The following is an 18804-nucleotide window of genomic DNA, read 5'->3' on the forward strand; positions in this document are numbered from 1 at the left end:
TTGAGACCCAACATAAAAACAATAAATAAACATAAAACAACAAATGTCTCACGTTTTGTGGTCGCCGCAAAATGTTGTACTGCTTGAAATTCCGTCTCCACCGTTGCTCGACACTGCTTGTATAGAGCAGGTAGTGCAACAATAGAAAAATAGTTGCGGGACGGCACTGTGTAGCGTTTGTCTAGGGTGTTGATCATTTTCCTAAATCCCTCGTTTTGCACAGTGTTGATGGGAGCCATATCTTTGGTCAGGTGATAAGTAATAGGCTCCGTAATTTCTTTGTGCCTGCGGGAGTTCGACGAGTATAGGGAAGCGCTGTATAAGGTTCCCGTTATTGATGTTTGGGTGGTTGACCGGGACGGATTTTCTCCTGTCACTTTCTCGTCATCCCTGACGTGTTCTCCGTTGTTTTTTCCCTGCTAATTTTAGCATCACATGGCACAGCTTCTGTATCACGTGGTATAAGGCTCCGCCCTTGTCATTTGTTGAGCAGGAAGAGTGAGCGCTTGTTTTCATGCAGATTACGTCCCGGATCAAAATGCGGTACAATCGTCGTCGTCTTTTTTTTTTTTTTTTAAATTGTTGTCATTTGGAAATGAGATCGCACATAAGTATGAATCGAGGTCGCGATTTTCTAACGATTAATCGTGCAGCCCTACTGATTACTGAACAAAAACCCAAAGATAAGCTGTTAATCGAATTTATTTGTCTCCCTCTCCTCCTTAAACATGTCTTTAATGTTAGTTATAATTCAGAATTGGCGACTGAAACACGTAGGACACATAAGAACATCAGGAAATAAAACCCGATAAATATAACCTCAGTAAAAGAAGTCAGTGTCAGCGGGGGTTATTACAGCTGTGTACCGGGGCATGCCCTTTGTCGGTGGTAATAACAGCTCGATTGCTTGCGAGACGAGCGGGTCTATCCCATGCTTTGCCATGAGACTGGGCAGACATCTCCGAAATCATCGAAGCACTTTTGCAAAGAGCAAAGTGCTAAAAACAATGGCCACCAGGCCAAAGCAATGGTTTTGACTCGATCAGCGTTAACCCCGCCCCCTGAGTTTGATGGGTGAGGTTGACAGATAAAATTATTTCATGGTGAGACCTGAAGGAGTCAACTGTGCCAAAATGAATTAATTAAATAATTAATGAAATGTGTCAATAATTAATTAATTACATGTGTCGTAAATATTTATGTAATTACCGTAATTGTCGGGCTATAAGCCGCTACTTTTTGCACAAGATTTGAACCCTGCGGCTTTCAGTCAGGTGCGGCTTTTCTATGGATTGTCCATGATTTTTGTGATATCGTAAGAGGATTTGTTTTGTTTGTTCCGCTGTTGTACGTTACTCAGTTGCCTGGCGGAAGGGCATGTGATCAGACACACAGTATCGGGGTTCAAGAGTGGTATGTTGGTCACATGTCCGTCCGCCAGGCGACGTAGTGCCGTACAAAGTAGCGCAAAAAACAAACTTCAAAGTAGCGCTATGCGTTCAGTGGGAGGCGTGGGAGGCGTGGATGGCGAGCGGTGATAAACTTGCGAAAAGAAAGTTATGCCCAACTCCACCAGTGGGTTCTGACAGCGTGGAAAAGTGTGAAAAAATCCACGATCACCAACGGATTTCGAAGGGCTGACCTGCTGCATGATGGAGAGGAGGACACCGCCATGGCCCTTCTGAGGGTGTTCGACTCTGACACTGAAAACGAGGATTTCTTTGGTTTTGAAAGTGACAACGAAGGAGAGAAGCGGAGAGTGGATGACGTAGCCATCCTGAGCCTGTTCGTTTCCGACACTGGAGAAGAGGACTTTGGTGGTTTTAGTGCGCAGGAAGAAGAGAAAGATGGTGGTGAATGACTGGCTTTTCTTCTTGTTAAAGCCGTGTCACTGCACCTGAGCCTAAAAGGTAGTCCGAATCTATTTTTCTGGTGTGCTGTAGGTAGGTTATTGTTATGTACTACATTTGTTACTCATTTATGAAGCACAGTACATGTTTGGTACTTGTAATTACCGCTACTTGTACATATACCTAAAAAGTTATGCAAATATGTACTCCTAACTTGTTTTCAAAATATTAATAAAAGGGATGTGTCTCCAAACAGCCATCTCTTTCCTGACAATTCGCTTTGTGCATATTCTCTTACATATGATAAGTCAACATTGAAACACCTGCGGCTTTTAGTCAGGTGCGGCTAATGTATGTACAAAACAGGATTTTCCCCTGATTTTAGCTTGTGCGGCTAATATTCAGGTGCGCTTTGTAGTCCAGAAAATATGGTAATTATTTCCGATTTTAATTCATTATTGCCACATTTAATTAATTATTTAATGGTGTATTTAATCAATTCATTATGGCAGTCCTGGTGTTCCATACATATGAGCTGACCATCTGACGTAAAAGAATACAAAGACATATTTTGTTGAATGCATTGAAACTGAGAACAATTTTTACCTTTTCCATGGCCACTTTGTGAATCATTTGTCCCAAATGTTCTGCTTCATCTTTTGAATCATCTTTAGATTCATCCTGTGTGGGTCTGCTATCATGTGCCCCATCCTCTTCAGATGCTGCCACCATCTGTTTTAAGAGAAGACAACAATATGTTTGGCTAATTTTTGATATATAGATTGTGGAAGCACTGAAACGGAGGATGAATTTCACCTCTCTTTGTGGCACAGGACACCCAGTTTTGTTTTTCATGGCTACCTTAGGAATCCTTTTACGTTCTTGTTCTTCCTCCTCTTCTGAATAGCCTTCAGATTCATCCTGTGTGGGTTTCCAGTCATCTGTCCCATCATCTTCAGATGAGCTCACAGACTGCTTTTAGAGCAGAAAAATATATATTTTGCTCATTTTCCATGGATGTGTGAAAACAACATATTTACATCGTTAACTACAGGAGAAGAAACTTAGCTGGATTTTTCTTGCCCACCTTAGGAACCCATTCTCTTGCTTCACTCTCCTCCATACCTGTCCTATCGTTTTTAGAAAAGATCACCATCTTTGCAGCAGCAAAGCCAGAATATGATTTGTCCATTTCAACAGGAGCCAAGGCAACTGACACTTTGTCTCTAGAGGATTTGCTTCTAATAACAAACACACAGACGTCAGAAGGAGTCTTAACCTCAATAGCAAAGCCAGAATAGGATTTGTCAATTTCAAAAGGAGCAAAGGCAAGCCGCTGAGGAGGGCTGGTCTCCAAGCTTGGTCCTTTTTCAGTGCCTCCATTTTGACTTTCACCAGGTGGTGGGATTTTTGACAGGTTAGGTCCAGGGTCCAAAGAAATTTCTTCACCTCACTGTCAAGGATCTGTGAATGAGCTCTAAAGGGGCTTTGCTCCAGGAACCTGAAAGTGTCAGAGGTTAAGCACAATAAGTGACCTTTGGGAGGGTTATTATCTAGTCTGGAAGTTTTTTTCAGATTGGAGCAGTCATCATATGGCATGCATTCATAATGGCCACAATCCACTAGGTTTAGGACCACAGTGGTGTTGATGTGAACAATTTCAGCCCTAATTTTATTTTGAAAGTTAAGTATTTCTTTTACAGGTTTTTCTTTTCCCCGTGTCCGTTAGTTTCAGGTAAGTATGAATTTTGGTTTAAATTTCGAAAGGTATTTCTTTTTTTGCATTTTGTTGTCTTCTTTCGTGTCCGTTACTTTGGCTTGTTTTCAATGCCAAATTGTTTTCTGTGTCATTTTTTAATTTAAGGTTAGGGTCAGGGCCAATACAAGTAATCTGTAATAAATTACAGGTAGTAATAAAATAAAGTGCTAACTCTTATGCTACGTCCACACCTACACAGGTATTTTTGAACACGCAGCTGTTTCGTCCATACGTAAACGGCGTTTCGAAACACCGAAAACTGAGACTCCTCATTGAAGTTCAGTGGAATGTATAAAGACTAGAGATGGACCGATCCGATATTACGTATCGGTCCGATACTGACCTAAATTACTTGATCGGATATCGGAGAGAAATAAAAAATGTAATCCGATCCATTAAATATCAAAAAAGCACCTCACAAAACTTGCAACACAGCGTAACTCGGCTCATAACCGTAGCACGTCGGAGCAGTGTGGTCACGTGATAGACCGGCTGTGCGTATTTGTAGCCTGCTAGCAAACATTTCATCTCCGAGGAAGTTATCTCAGAGAGAAGTAAAGCAAGTGTGTAAGTTCATCTCTGAATGTTTGTAAAGCATTCCAGCGTTAAGCTTAACAACCGATATATAGAGCAACTGCCTCTTCTCTCTCTCTCCTGCTGCTACTTCAATCGTGAAACTGCTTAATGATCAGCTGATCGGCTTTTCTGTCGCGAGTCCGTCTCTCTTCTTTGTTTTTGGCCCACTTTGCACCAGAAAGAAGAAACCAGCGGCTGAACAACAGCAGCACGTTTAAACTTGATAAGCTGTTGTTAGAATTTATTTAATATTACTTTCTACACCAGGATCCTTTTCTACGCAGCTGACAGCTGGTAACTGTACAGGGGCGGATCTAGCAAAGTTTAGCCAGGGGGGCCGATAGGGCATTAACAGGGAAAAGGGGGCACAAAGACATACTTTTCTTTCTTATTCTCATTTAAAATGTCTAGCTTTTAATAAATAATTATCTGACTCTTACACCCAAAGTTTTAATCTGATGTAAAATGTATAGAAGTCCATTACTGTATATAGTAACTGTTAAGTCTAATATACCCTAGTAAGCTATACTACTTTTTCCTTTGGGAAAGTACCATCTATGCAGTCTGCAATTCTGTTGAAGAAAGATGTTGAATCTATTTAATTATTCTTGAAAAATAATTTATTTCTGTGAATTTTTTTTCACCCTGCATCAAATGAAAGTTGATTACATTAATTAAGCATCATGAGGAAGAGGGTGGGGGGTGGTCCCTATTTTCTTTTGCTGGGAGTTTGCAACCCTATTAGTTAGGTTGCTTAATATTTCTGCAAAGTACTCTTTAAAATACCAGAATAGGGAGGATGGTGTAGGTTTAACTTTATTAGATTGATCAGTGTTGCTGATCTATGAAATATTTTGGGTGCAGTGTTTTTTTGTTTTTGTTTTTTTTACATACAGGTATAACAGAATAGCTTTAGTGTTGTTGTTGTTTTTTAACTTGAGTATGAACTTATACAAAAGCAAGATATTAAAAAAAACAGTTTTATTGATTAAAAAACACACTATATCGGATTCATATCGGTATCGGCAGATATCCAAATTTATGATATCGGTATCGGACATAAAAAAGTGGTATCGTGCCATCTCTAATAAAGACCTACAAATCTTCAAGATTTAAGCATTCAATATGTAATATCGTGTGACAATGTAACCAATACGTCTACTCACAAAAGAATGAGTGAAGCAATATGGATAACAGCAGAGGACAATTTATTTAGGGTCTGATGGCAATTTACCATCGGTGTCCAGCACTTTAAGGGATTGATGGACTGGAGCACATCTGTCCTTAACATACCCTCTTAAACATCAGCTTGACACTGATACATCAAAGGAAACTTAACAGACTTTAAGTGCAAATGTTTCAACCTGAACAACTTAAAACTTCTCTGGGATACAATATAAACAAAGACAAGAAGAAGAAAAAAATATTTCCATCAATAGTCACTTCTCCTAACCAAGAGACAAGTGAATATATTATGTAAAGAGTCTTTTTTCTCAGTCCTGGGGTTGTAACACCACAACCTCCTCAGTCCGTAATCAGAGAGTGTCTATTTGACAATAACCAAAATGTCTTTGGATAGTCTTTGTGAATGCAAAAAGAAAACAAAACAATGGTGTTAGCTGGCCAGCAAAATAAAGAGAATGTATGGCACTGAGTGCGGGCGTGTGTGAGTACTTCGGTCCAAATAATCGAGGTCCGGATGGATGAATGGATGGCAGCCGCCGGTCCTTTAATGGCACCAGCGAGACAGCACAGCAGTAAGGCAGCACAGCAGCGAGGCGTCTGGCAGGAGAACGAACAATAGTCTTTTTTTAAGGCTACTGCAGAAGGCGATATTCCCCGCTAGCTCACCCAAGCTTGCTCTCTGGCACAGCTACAAGCCACGTGAGCTCATAGCCCCTCCCGCTAGGATGTACTACCACAGTCGACTGTCGTAAAGCAGCCGCAAACCAATAGCAATAAAAAAACTCAAAATCATTGAAGAACATTTTATAACTGAACACCCAATATAGATATACATATATATATATATATATACTGAATATTACACAATATCAGATAACCAAATTAACACTGGGTTACATCCACCCCTGCTTAAAGTGTGACGTCCCCGTCACTATCACCTGACAGAGATTGCACTAACCCAGCAATCTGTTGCTGTAATGACAGGAAAAAGTTATTGAGCAATGCAAGTGTCATTGGCGCATTGAAACTGTGATGCTTACAATCGACTTTGTAGCCGACCTGATAGTCACTGAGGTAAGCCGGTGGCACTCTCCTCCTTCGTGGCCTACCACATGTTGGGGCTGGGCTGAGCACTTCTTCAGCGTTTGCTGTCTCCGATCCTGTCAGATCTAGAATGAATTCAGGTGCCCCAGGATTCAGAGGATACTGTGGCTGGGACGCCTCCTGTTCTCCCAGAACATCCCTTTGATCCGCCAACAAGTCATTGTCAGTAAATTGGCTGGATGCAAAGTTTATTTCCTCGTCTTGCCCAAACTCCTCCTCCAGCTGAGTTTCTTCTGTGTTGCTCCCTGCATCCGCTCTCATGAGAGGTTGAACGGAACTGGTTAGCACATCCTGACTGTCACATTGCAGGTTAACCGGTAGGAACCCACAGGGAAGAAGCATGTCACGATGCAGAACTCGCTCTCTGCCCTCTGCATCCTCTGGCCTAATCACATAAACTGGGATAGACTCATCCGGCTGCTTAACAACGATGTGCACAATAGGCTCCCACTTATCAGAGATTTTGTGTTTCTTTCTGAGGCTCAGATTCCTTACCAGGACTCTGTCACCCACTTCCAATGGAAGGACAGTAACCTTAGCATCCCAGCGTCTTTTGTTCAACAATTGTCTCTTCTCAGCATTTCTTGAGGCTAGGTCGTATGCATACTTCAGCCTACTCTTTAGTTCTCGTACATACTGAATATGTGTTCTGGTGCTGTGGCCACGTGGACTAAGTCCAAAACAGAGGTCAATCAGAAGGCGTGGCTCTCTACCAAACATCAGAAGGAAGGGTGCTTCTCCAGTTGCGTCATGTTTTGTACAGTTATAAGCATGTACAAGGGGGCGAACATACTTCCTCCACTCCTCTTTTTTCTTATCCTCCAGAGTTCCGAGGAGGTCCAACAGAGTCCTGTTGAATCTTTCCACTGGATTTCCACGTGGATGGTAGGGTGTTGTACGGGACTTTGTAATCCCTGCTAGTTTACAAAGCTCTGCCACTATTACAGATTCAAAACAAGCACCTTGATCACTATGGATTCTGCGAGGAAACCCGTAGTGACTGATGAAGTTCTCCCATAACACCGTGGACACCGTTTTCGCTGTCTGATCTCTCGTGGGATATGCCTGTGCATATTTTGTAAAATGATCAGTTAGTACTAGGATGTTCCTGGTGTCTCTCGAATCGGGTTCTATTGTCAGAAAATCTATGCACACTAACTCAAGGGGACCACTGACCTTGATGTTGACAAGTTTAGAGGCTTTCTGCACTCGTGCCTTTCGTTTCACACACCTCTCACATGTTTTACATTTGTTCTCAATGTAGCTAGCCATTTTTGGCCAGTAAAACCTCGCTCTAGCCAGTTCTAAGGTTCTCTCAATACCCATGTGACCTGTCTCGTCATGAACACCTTGGAAGGCTCTCTCTCGATGGCTATTAGGGATGACAAGTTGATGGAAGGCCTCCCCCTTTTGATCAAAAACTCTACGGTATAGCACCCCCTCAACTAGAAGTAACTTGGATTTCTCCCGTAAAAACAGAACCACCTCAGGTTCCTCAGACTTTCTGTCAAAAGTCTCATCCCCAGTCTCTAAAATGCCTATGATGCGGGCTAAAGAGCTGTCATTTCTCTAACTGATACCAGTCCACCATAGACATTCCTGGTAGGGCTGACTGGCCAGGTATGGGGACCGGATCCTCAAGGTCATCAGGAACTACACTGTCATTGCACAAGAGTGTTTCCACGGCAGGGATTACAGTGTCGACTGTCTGTGTGCCTTCACCTAAGATCGTGTTGACATTGACACTATGACGCTTACACAAAGTACTCATTGCCTCCCCATCGAGAACTTTAAACTCCTCAGGGGACAAGCTAGCACATTCCAGCATGCTGGAGATTTTTCTGTCTGTCTCCAGGGACTCCTCGTCCTCCTCTGAGGGTCCATGAGGCCTCCTAGAGAGCCCGTCAGCGTCAGTGTTATGTTGGCCAGATTTGTAGTGTATGTCAAAGTTGTAAAGCGACAGAGCAGCAAGCCATCTGTGACTTGTAGCATCAAGCTTCGCACTGGTCAACACATATGTCATAGGGTTGTTATCAGTCAGCACCTTGAAATTAGCCCCATACAAATAATCATGGAACTTCTCACTTACTGCCCACTTGAGGGCAAGAAATTCTAATTTATGTACAGGGTAATTCTTTTCGCTTTTGGAGAGGCCACGACTAGAATAAGCTACTACTCGAGTCTGGCCGTCTTGAACCTGATACAACGCTGCCCCCAGGCCTGACATACTGGCATCTGTGTGTAGTACGTACGGGAGCTGCCAGTTGGCGAAAGCCAGAACAGGTGCTGAAATCAGTTTTTCAACAATAAGGCCAAAAGCAGCCTGGCAGGCAGGGGTCCATTTTGCCCCAAGTGAGGGTGACTTTGTTCGTGGCCAATGTTTTTGGCCTTTATGCCTGGGGGCTAGTTCTCCCTTCAACAAGTCACTGAGAGGCCTGACAATGCAAGAATAATCCCTCACAAACCGCCTGTAATACCCCGTGAAACCTAGAAATGACCGAAGCTCTTTGGCATTTTGTGGGCATGGCCAGTCTTTCACAGCAGTAATTTTGTCTGGGTCAGGCTGGATCCCCTGGGCAGATATTACATGCCCCAGATATTTCACGGAGGTTTGGAAGAACTTGCATTTAGAAGGGGATAACTTCAGACCAAACTCAGCAATGCGCTTAAGGACCTTCATCACCCGCTCTTCATGCTCTTCCAGTGAGTTGGAGAAGATTATGAGGTCATCTAGAAATGCAACAACCTCCTGGAGGTTAATTCCCTCCATCACTTTCTCCATGGTCCGTTGAAACGTGGCAGGGGAGTTAGTCAAGCCTTGGGGCATCCTCCGAAATTGCCATGTTCCAAACGGCGTTGTAAATGCTGTCTTGGGTCGATCACATGGCTCAACTTCAAGTTGATAGTACCCGCTCTTGAGATCTAAAACAGTGAACCATTTTGAACCAGAGAGCAGAGTGAACGTCTCCTCTATACGAGGCAATGGGTATGCGTCCTTTTTGGTGAAGTTGTTTAGTCTCCGATAATCTACAACCATTCGCAGTTCCCCATTCTTTTTCCTAACAAGCACTACTGGAGAGGCATAGGGGCTATGTGACTCCTCTATAATGCCTGCTGCCAAAAGGTCTTGGAGGTGTCTTTTCAAGTCATTGAAATCAGCGGGCGAAACACGTCTTGTCCGCTCTTTGAATGGGACATGAGGTTCTAACTCAATGCGATGACTGACCCCAGTCACACTACCAACGTCAAGATCATGTTTCGAGAAAGCATCTGATGCTTCTTTGACAATTCTAGCCTGTATGTGCTCTTTAAATTGTGGTGATATCGGGCTGTCCCCAAAATCAAGGCCAAGAGGCACCGCAGATTGGCTACCGTCTTCGCGGTGAGAAGCTAGCAGGGAATGTGCCTGCAGAGGAGCATCTTTGGGCTGGGGGTTCAGATCAGAGAGTGCAACGGGAACTGCCCAATTAATGGGGGAGCACTCAGCAATAGCTGTCCCAGGATACAGTGTGATGCCCCGCCGAGAGGCATTTTTGACCGCAACTTTAAACTTACAGTGGGACATAGGTTTTACATCCACTATCTGGTCATAGAGGATAAGCCCCCCTGGTGTGGGTGTGTCCTCCGAGCTACACACAAGAGCCTGAAATTTATCGCTCCCAGGTTTAGTGTGGCAGATGGCTTTTAAAGTATACACCTCACCAGGTTTCAAATGCACCGGTACCTTGCTGGAGAGTGCAACACGGAGGGCTTTGACCTCGTCTGCTTGGGGGTCAGCCTGTTTGAAACATTCGGTATATGCCATGACCCAGTTGGTGTCAATGGGTAGAGTCTGCAGGAACTTTGCTCCACCCTTTTTTTGACAGTCTTGTATCATGGGACCTAACACATTTGTGCCCACAAGAAGAGAAAACTTATCATTGTATGATTGATCTGGACTAACTAATGCTAAGATGTTGAAACACTTGTCTGTGCCACAAGCACTTTCAGGGAACTGAACTTTAGCCTCAATGTACCCCACATATGGTACCTTTTGTCCAGCCGCACTTTCGATGTCTAGTACCTCTTTTATAGAGAACAGTTCTCTATGAGAAAGATAGCGAGAATAGAATGACTCTGATATTATTGACACTTGGGACCCGGTGTCAATTAAACACCGACACTGAACTTGATCTAACCATGCTAAACCATCACAAGGCTCCCCAATTAGACCCTGGGGAAACTGGGAAGGCACCGTTGGAGCTGGGGCTTCGTACATGCACTGGCTTGAAGGCTTGGAACTGGTCTGACCATCAGCTCCTGCTCGTTCCACAGCAGGAGCTCCTACTTGTTTAAAGGCAAGTTGGACTGTGGACTATTCTGTCGTTGAGCCATTGAACACTGGCTTTGCCCAGCACTGTGCCTTTCACACAATTTCTTTTGCACTAATATGGCATTGGTTGGGTTTGAACATTGTGGCAGCATATGTGAATCCTCCCCACAATTATAGCAAAATTTCCCAACCCTTTTATGATCACCAGGTAGCCTAGCAGGAGTTGGTGGAGATGGATTGTGGATTTTGGTTTTGTGCGATAGCTTCTGCCTAGTTTTATCACTTTTGGGAGATTGAGAATTTGCTGCAGATGAGCTGTTCATTAGCTCTGCTTCTAGCTGCCTGATTCTCTCCTCCAGTTGCTCTCTGGTACAAACATCCAGAGCTGTGGGAGGTGTGCCAGAAGGCCTGCAGTCATCTGTGGCTACAAGGGTTCGAGCCTGCACTTTAGTTGAGGTGCCGCTCATGTAACGTCTCCTGCGCATTTCTTTTAATTGACTCTCTTTCTCATAAGTTCTGATTTTAAAAAGCAGCTCTGAGAAAGTGGGAATAACATGATGTGCCGATCCCACTATTTCTTTTAGATGCAGAGTGGCAATTAAAGAGTCATCCCAGCAACCTCTGAGGAACTGCTTTAGTAGCTGAACATCGAAATCACTTCTAGGTATGCCGTTACCGTCAACTACCTCCTGCAGCAACGTCTGGAGTCGGCGCAAGTAATCAGATGCCTTTTCTCCACTATTCTGATGAGTCTCTAGGTACTGGATATACAGCTCTTCACCTCCAGTGACATTGCCATAAGCCTTGTCGAGCTCATTGAGGTAGTCTTTTGGTGGTGCTTGAGACCCAATAGAAAGGGCCACATTCAAAGCAGGGCTAGCCAAGCTATCGAGGAAAACACGGCGCTGCTGCCCTTCAGAAAGGGAAGAGTCATTTAGCACCTGTTTAGCTCTAAGTCGCCATACCCTGTACTCTACCTCATTAGGGGGTTTTGGAGAGTTTCCAGAAAATGAGCGGAACTCAAAAGCAGAGGGAGTGTGCATGGGCGAGTCATGTTTTACAATGTGCTCCACAATGACTCTCTGAACCTCCGCTGGCACAGGATCAACAAGCAGGGAGTCCGCATCAAGTGCCTGTTTAGCTTTGGGCGCATGGCTATCATCACAGGCGGCAGTTGACCTGGGACCGGGTGTGTACTGAGTTTTAACTCCCAAGGCAGGAGTTGAGGTAGCTAACCCCTTATATGTATCATTTTTCCCACACATATGGCTCACTGCAGCCTGATTTAAAGTCATGGGGCTCACATTATATGCTAATGCCAGTTCGTTTACTTGTTCTCTGAAACTAGCAGTCACATCATCAATTGATCAATCTATTTGTTGAATTTTGACAACGTGATCCAGCAAAGCGAATGCTCTTTGCACCTCTTGTAGTTTAATCTTGGCTTTAACCCCTTTTAACAAAACAGTGTACTCTGGATCAAAACCATACCTGTCACAAAACTCCATTGTCTCTCTCTGCAAAGCAGTAGATTAATTCACAGATGTCTGTGCATGTGCTTCAGGATAAAGTTAGTGATGCGCTCCAGTCCCTGTTCGGGCGCCAATTTTTCCTACTACTTTTAGTTGTAACCAATACGTCTACTCACAAAAGAATGAGTGAAGCAATATGGATAACAGCAGAGGACAATTTATTTAGGGTCTGATGGCAATTTACCATCGGTGTCCAGCACTTTAAGGGATTGATGGACTGGAGCACATCTGTCCTTAACATACCCTCTTAAACATCAGCTTGACACTGATACATCAAAGGAAACTTAACAGACTTTAAGTGCAAATGTTTCAACCTGAACAACTTAAAACTTCTCTGGGATACAATATAAACAAAGACAAGAAGAAGAAAAAAATATTTCCATCAATAGTCACTTCTCCTAACCAAGAGACAAGTGAATATATTATGTAAAGAGTCTTTTTTCTCAGTCCTGGGGTTGTAACACCACAACCTCCTCAGTCCGTAATCAGAGAGTGTCTATTTGACAATAACCAAAATGTCTTTGGATAGTCTTTGTGAATGCAAAAAGAAAACAAAACAATGGTGTTAGCTGGCCAGCAAAATAAAGAGAATGTATGGCACTGAGTGCGGGCGTGTGTGAGTACTTCGGTCCAAATAATCGAGGTCCGGATGGATGAATGGATGGCAGCCGCCGGTCCTTTAATGGCACCAGCGAGACAGCACAGCAGTAAGGCAGCACAGCAGTAAGGCAGCACAGCAGCGAGGCGTCTGGCAGGAGAACGAACAATAGTCTTTTTTTAAGGCTACTGCAGAAGGCGATATTCCCCGCTAGCTCACCCAAGCTTGCTCTCTGGCACAGCTACAAGCCACGTGAGCTCCTAACCCCACAGTGACATACGAACTTGGCTACCAACATCCGCTTAGCATGGCGGCTAATTGTCGAGCTTGCTAGCTTGTCCCCGATTAGCGATTAGCACCTTAATAACCATTACTACACATCACATCATAGCAAACACATGATAACACATGGAATAGTATAATATACATACAAAACAGATTTTTACCTGGCAGGAGAACGAACAATAGTCTTTTAAGGCTACTGCAGAAGGCGATATTCCCCGCTAGCTCACCCAAGCTTGCTCTCTGGCACAGCTACAAGCCACGTGAGCTCATAGCCCCTCCCGCTAGGATGTACTACCACAGTCGACTGTCGTAAAGCAGCCGCAAACCAATAGCAATAAAAAAACTCAAAATCATTGAAGAACATTTTATAACTGAACACCCAATATAGATATACATATATATATATATATACTGAATATTACACAATATCAGATAACCAAATTAACACTGGGTTACAACAACATCACTGAAGAGTTTCCATTAAACTCCATAAAAATTAAAGATAAATGGTACTGAAGAGTACCATTTATCTTACTGTCATCTAAATTTTTATATCACATACCACACGCATCCCATACTTGAAGCACAGGTATGTATGTTTCTTTCATTCTATTAATCTATACCACCTTTACAGATGCACCTCATTTTCATATACTCGTACATGTATATATGAGAAGAAATTAGAAGGACACACCTAACATATCTAAACTCTCTTATGTATGTCCCTTTACTGTGACAAGTCCCACCCAATATAGTTAAAATGAGAGCCATTACCAACTTTTGGAAGATTGGCAAACCAAGAGAAGGGAAGCATCTGCTGCCTACAACTATGACTTTCTGTTACATTCAAGCACACGTTAAAAAAATTAAGGATATTTTAACCTACAAAATGGCACAAAGGAAATATAGACAAAAAAGTGTCGACAATATTGGAGGGAGAGTGGATGTTTGAGGATTCAAGAACAAGGGTGATGTGCAGAGCTGTAGTAACTACAGAGGGATAAAGCAGATGAGCCATGACGCGGCGCTACGGAAAGTTGTTGATGGTAGGTTAAGAAGAGAGGTGACAACAGTGAGCAGCAGCATGGCTTCATGTCGAGAAAGAGCACTACAAATGTGATGTTTGCTTTGAGAGTGTTGTCGGAGAAGTGTAGAGAAGGTCAGAATGAGCTGCACTGTGTCTTTGTAAATGTAGAGAAATCACATGATAGGGTCCCAAAAGACGAACTGTTGCACTGTCATGAGTGGCAGATAAATTGGTGAGGGTTGTGTAGGACATGTATGAGGATAGTGAGACAGTGATGAGACTTGAAGAGGTGGAGATATGATTTGGAGAGAAGAAGAATGAGTTCAAATACCTGGGGTCAACAATACAACGCAATCAACTATGCATAAGCAACGCAAAGAAGAGAGCGCCCTCCATCCACTCCCCCCACTTAGGCAACCTGCTATGATTTATGGTTTGCAGAAAGTGGCATTAACACAAAGGAAACAGATGGAGATGGAGAGTTAGAAAGGAGTATATCACAGGGACGGCTCATGATGAGCAGTTTGGATATCCTGAACAAAGGGCGGTGAAAATGGAGCTCCCAGGCAGGAGAAAAAAACCTCAGAGGAGGTTTACAAATGTAATGATAGAGGATAGAGAAGACTGGAGTGACAAAGGTGGATGATTTGGACTAAAATGGAAGCTAGATTAAATTCAAATTAAAACCATGTAGGTTGTTATGGTGTAACATTTATTTCAATATACAAAAACATTTTTAAAAATGTGTCTTCAGGCCCGTGCACCTGCTGGTTCTGTTCTGTGCCCACCAGAGGTCCCCGCACCTGCTGGTTCTGTTCTGTGCCTGCCAGGGGCCCCTGTGCCCACTGGTCCTGAGATTGTTCTCGCTGGAGGGCCCGAGGAGCCCGTCCAGCAACCTTCCTCGTCAGCTGGGGGGCCCGAGGAGCCCATCCAGCCACCAGCTGCTCCACCAGCAGCGGCATCCACGCTTGCAGCAGCAGCCGCATCCACAGTTTCGTCCACGCCGCCGCCTGCTGCAGCGCCTCCATCTCCGGCTTCCACGCCGCCGCCAGCTGCAGCCTCGGAGTCTTCATCCTCGCCAGCTGCAGCCTCGGAGTCTTCATCCTCGCCAGCTGCAGCCTCGGAGTCTTCATCCTTGCCAGCTGCCAGCTAGGGCAGGTGAAACAGGGAGAATTCCGCTGCACGGCAGAAAATATCCCAGGTAGGAAAGGAAGGGGGTGGAAAACTCAAATTAATCCAGAAAAATTCCGCGGGTTAGGGAGAGTTTGTTGGTCATTAAGCACTTAAAAATCCAAACCAGTACATTTCCTGGCTTGTTAGACAAGCTTTTAATATCGAATTTGGGATTTTCTTTTACACCCACTCCCTCCCGTTCTCTTTCTCGCTGTCCTCTCTCTCTCTTGCTCTCTCTCTCTTTCTGTCTCTGAGTCTCTCTTCCCGTCGCTCACCCTCTCTCAACTCTGTGGGTCTCCGCTGCAGTCAGGAGTTAAAGAGAAGAGGAAAATGTATAAAAGGGCAGAAAATGAAGCAGAATAAATAGAGCAGTAACATCCCGGCCAAGCTGCCGCCCGGTTACTCGCTCACTGAAAGCTTAACCTGCTTCGCGATCCTCTTCGCAGGTCGCTGCTCTGTTACCGTTAATCCCCAGAGCGTGTCAGGTCCGACAAGTGCCATGTTTCATCTGAGAGGAGAACATCGCTTCCTCATACAGATTTCAAAATAAAAGCAGAGAGTGGCGCTTTTCAAATACTTTTTTTTAACCACATGGGACTGGTTTTTAGGATAAGGACATAATCTGACAGTGTGACTGGATATAGGAACATTTATAAAATTGCACTACTGGTGTTACAGTGGCAGATGGCTGGAATACCATTTGAGGAATCTATCCGCCCATGCAAGTCTGCATGTCATTCAAAATGCATTCCAAAATTTCCCAAATTCCTAAAAGTCTTCACTTTTGAATGGTAATAGAACCCCCCACCCCAGGCACCCTCCATACCATGAATGTGAAGTTTAATTTACATCCGCTCTTGATAAAGTAGTCATATAAAAATGTCTGAGGCTGCCCTTAAGTGTCTGATTGTCATTGTCTGCCCATAGAAGATCCCTTTGCTTCCACGATGTTCCTATGTAAACATGAATTCTGCTACCAATCACTTAAAGAATTTTCCCAAGGGTTTACACCAGGGATGTCCAAACTTTTTTCACTGAGGGCCACATACATAAAAATATAGGAGGGGCCACTTACTAGAAATTAGGTATATAACCTTAAATTTACTGTATTAAAGTTAGAAAAATCACTTAAAAGTGGTCAAATATGTTATATTGTTGAATATAATTAAAGACAAAACTGCCTTCATCACAACTTTCCATAAATGGATCTTTATTGATTTATTCAGAAAAAGCTTTGGTCGCTCATTCTCAGAACAGCAGCCTCAGATTTCTTCTTAGACAGAAGATTTACAGCACAGAGAAAAAACAATAGAGGGGAAAATGGGACGGGTACATTTCAAGTTTGTTATTTAAATTATTAGACTTAGCAACACACCTATTAACGTTCGTTTGAAACCGTTATCAACATAACAGACTGAACTGGACTTAATAACAGGAGTGCATATAATTTTAGTTAATTATTCTGGTGAGTATCAGCTGCGCTGGGTTTGTAAATCGGGCCATCCAGCTGCGGTGCTGATCGTACGCCACTCGTGCCAAAAATCAGGACAAATGTCACTTGATCAAGGAGCAGATCTGCATCAGATGAGATCAGCTGACTGCGTGCGCTGTGCACAGCGGTGTGTACTCTGTGTGTTAACAAAAAAAACGCATATAAGAAAGTGGTGCGCAAAAGCGGGGTAGTGACAGAATTGATGCGCATTATTGGTATTTGAAGCATGTATACCTGCACATGGATGCTTATTAACACACGGGCACTGTGGAATATATTTTTTACTCACCTAAAGCGCTCGTGCTCTCGTCCACTCCCCGCAAAAAAATTAGCAGCTGTGCGGTGTCTGTGGCATCGGTGCTCTCATCAAAATCAAAAGCACAGCTTTATCAGACAGTTGCAGTTTAATGTTGGCTGACAAGTCTTCAATGCGTCGCACAACTTTATCTCTGGACATGCTGACGTTGTTGAAGTCCTGCACTTTTTCCGGGCACATTATTTCGGTGACTTTAACGAGGCCGTGTTTTATGAGGTCTCCATCTGAAAAAGGCTTGCCATGTGTTGCGGTGAGTTGGGCGACCTCATAGCTGGCTATTGGAGCCTTTTCCTGGACAATTTGAGCACGAAAAGATACTGTTGCTGACCCTGCAGGAGAGCTACCCTTTGCTTTAATTTCTGCTCTCACTCAGCACCAGTGTAAGATGCATAGGCCTGATGTTTGGTTTCATAATGAGGTCGTACATTATAGTCTTTCATAATTGCCACAGTTTCAGTGCAGATAAAACAGATACACTTCCCCTTGAATTCTTTGAAATATTCACTCTCCCTCCCACCGTGTCTGAAATTTTCTGCACTCACTTTCTACCTTTCGCTTCTTTGGTTCTGCCATGTTTAGTAACTTGGGGGTACATTTCTTCTGTGATTGTCCTTTTTGGTGGAGCAACTGCCTTGATTAACAGCAGCTCCCCCTGGTGTTAAAACTAATAAGTGCAATATACTCAAGCAAAAGTTGAAGTGCGGGCCATATTCTATTCTATTTATAAAATTACTTGCGGACCAATTAAAAATGAACCGCGGGCCGGAGTTGGCCCGCAAGTAAGTTGTTTGGACACCCCTGGTTTACACAATAAACCAGGCTGTTGTGGAGGACTGCGCCAACAAGCTTATAAAGACATAAATAGATACTGAACAGAACTGAGTTCTGTCCCATTTTCAAATGTTACCCTTGGGAAAATTAATTGCCCACCCTGCTTTAAGGGGACTGCAGACTATGCAATGCAGAGAACTGAGGGTTACCTTTAGCCAATGTGGGCCAATTAACAAACACATTAAGTCAATTAAACTAAAATAACCTGTTTAATATGGTAAATTAACTTTAACTTGTATTTAAACAAAATGCTATCAATTTAAGAGAGAGAAAAGAGAGCCTGGTAGGTGTGATGGTTAGTGTCTAACCATAATATTCAACAACGTTAACGCTGTTGACCAGAGTACCAGAATACGTTCTGTATGAAATTGTTGCGCTTTTATTCTGAAATAAAATGACTATACTTCCGGAATACCCACCGATAACCCTGTGGTATTTTACAATGCTCAGAACGGGTGCGTGGAAGTTCTTATTTGAAACATTTTTATTCCATGTGTGGAGCGCACGAACATATATTTTTTTCCTCTTTATCAAAATTAGTTTTCTTGCCAAGCCTCTCTCTCCCGTGCCAGTTAGTCTTGACGGTGGTCGTCAATTTGTTCTGGCTCATTTGGAAGTCCACAGTACGCTAAACATCAAATATGCATCACCTGTCATGTTATCATTCAACTCACTTTCTCCTTGTTCTTATGTCTCTATGTGACAGATGGTTGTGGCTTAAAGAAAAGAAAGAAGTGAGTAATCAAGTGACCCCTCTCTGGGTT

At 43.4% G+C, this 18804-nt stretch overlaps 2 long non-coding RNA genes across 3 annotated transcripts; both read right to left on the reverse strand.

The window, feature by feature from the left end:
- Positions 1–146: 146 nt before the first annotated feature.
- LOC146490456 (uncharacterized) lies at positions 147–2994 on the reverse strand. 2 transcript variants are annotated; one of them, XR_014872748.1, is made up of 3 exons: positions 2938–2994; positions 2712–2825; positions 147–2582 (listed from the first exon to the last, which is right to left on the reverse strand). It is a non-coding gene; the product is annotated as an uncharacterized LOC146490456 (long non-coding RNA). The 2 variants fall into 2 exon arrangements; XR_014872747.1 differs by having other exon boundaries at positions 2667–2825.
- Positions 2995–14919: 11925 nt separating this feature from the next.
- Positions 14920–18178, reverse strand: LOC146490457 (uncharacterized). Its single transcript, XR_014872749.1, has 2 exons — positions 15032–18178; positions 14920–14992 (listed from the first exon to the last, which is right to left on the reverse strand). It is a non-coding gene; the product is annotated as an uncharacterized LOC146490457 (long non-coding RNA).
- Between the last annotated feature and the right edge of the window lie 626 nt (positions 18179–18804).

Source organism: Neolamprologus multifasciatus, unplaced genomic scaffold (assembly GCF_963576455.1).
Source record: "Neolamprologus multifasciatus unplaced genomic scaffold, fNeoMul1.2 chr13_unloc_1, whole genome shotgun sequence".
NCBI classification, from domain to species: Eukaryota; Metazoa; Chordata; class Actinopteri; order Cichliformes; family Cichlidae; genus Neolamprologus; species Neolamprologus multifasciatus.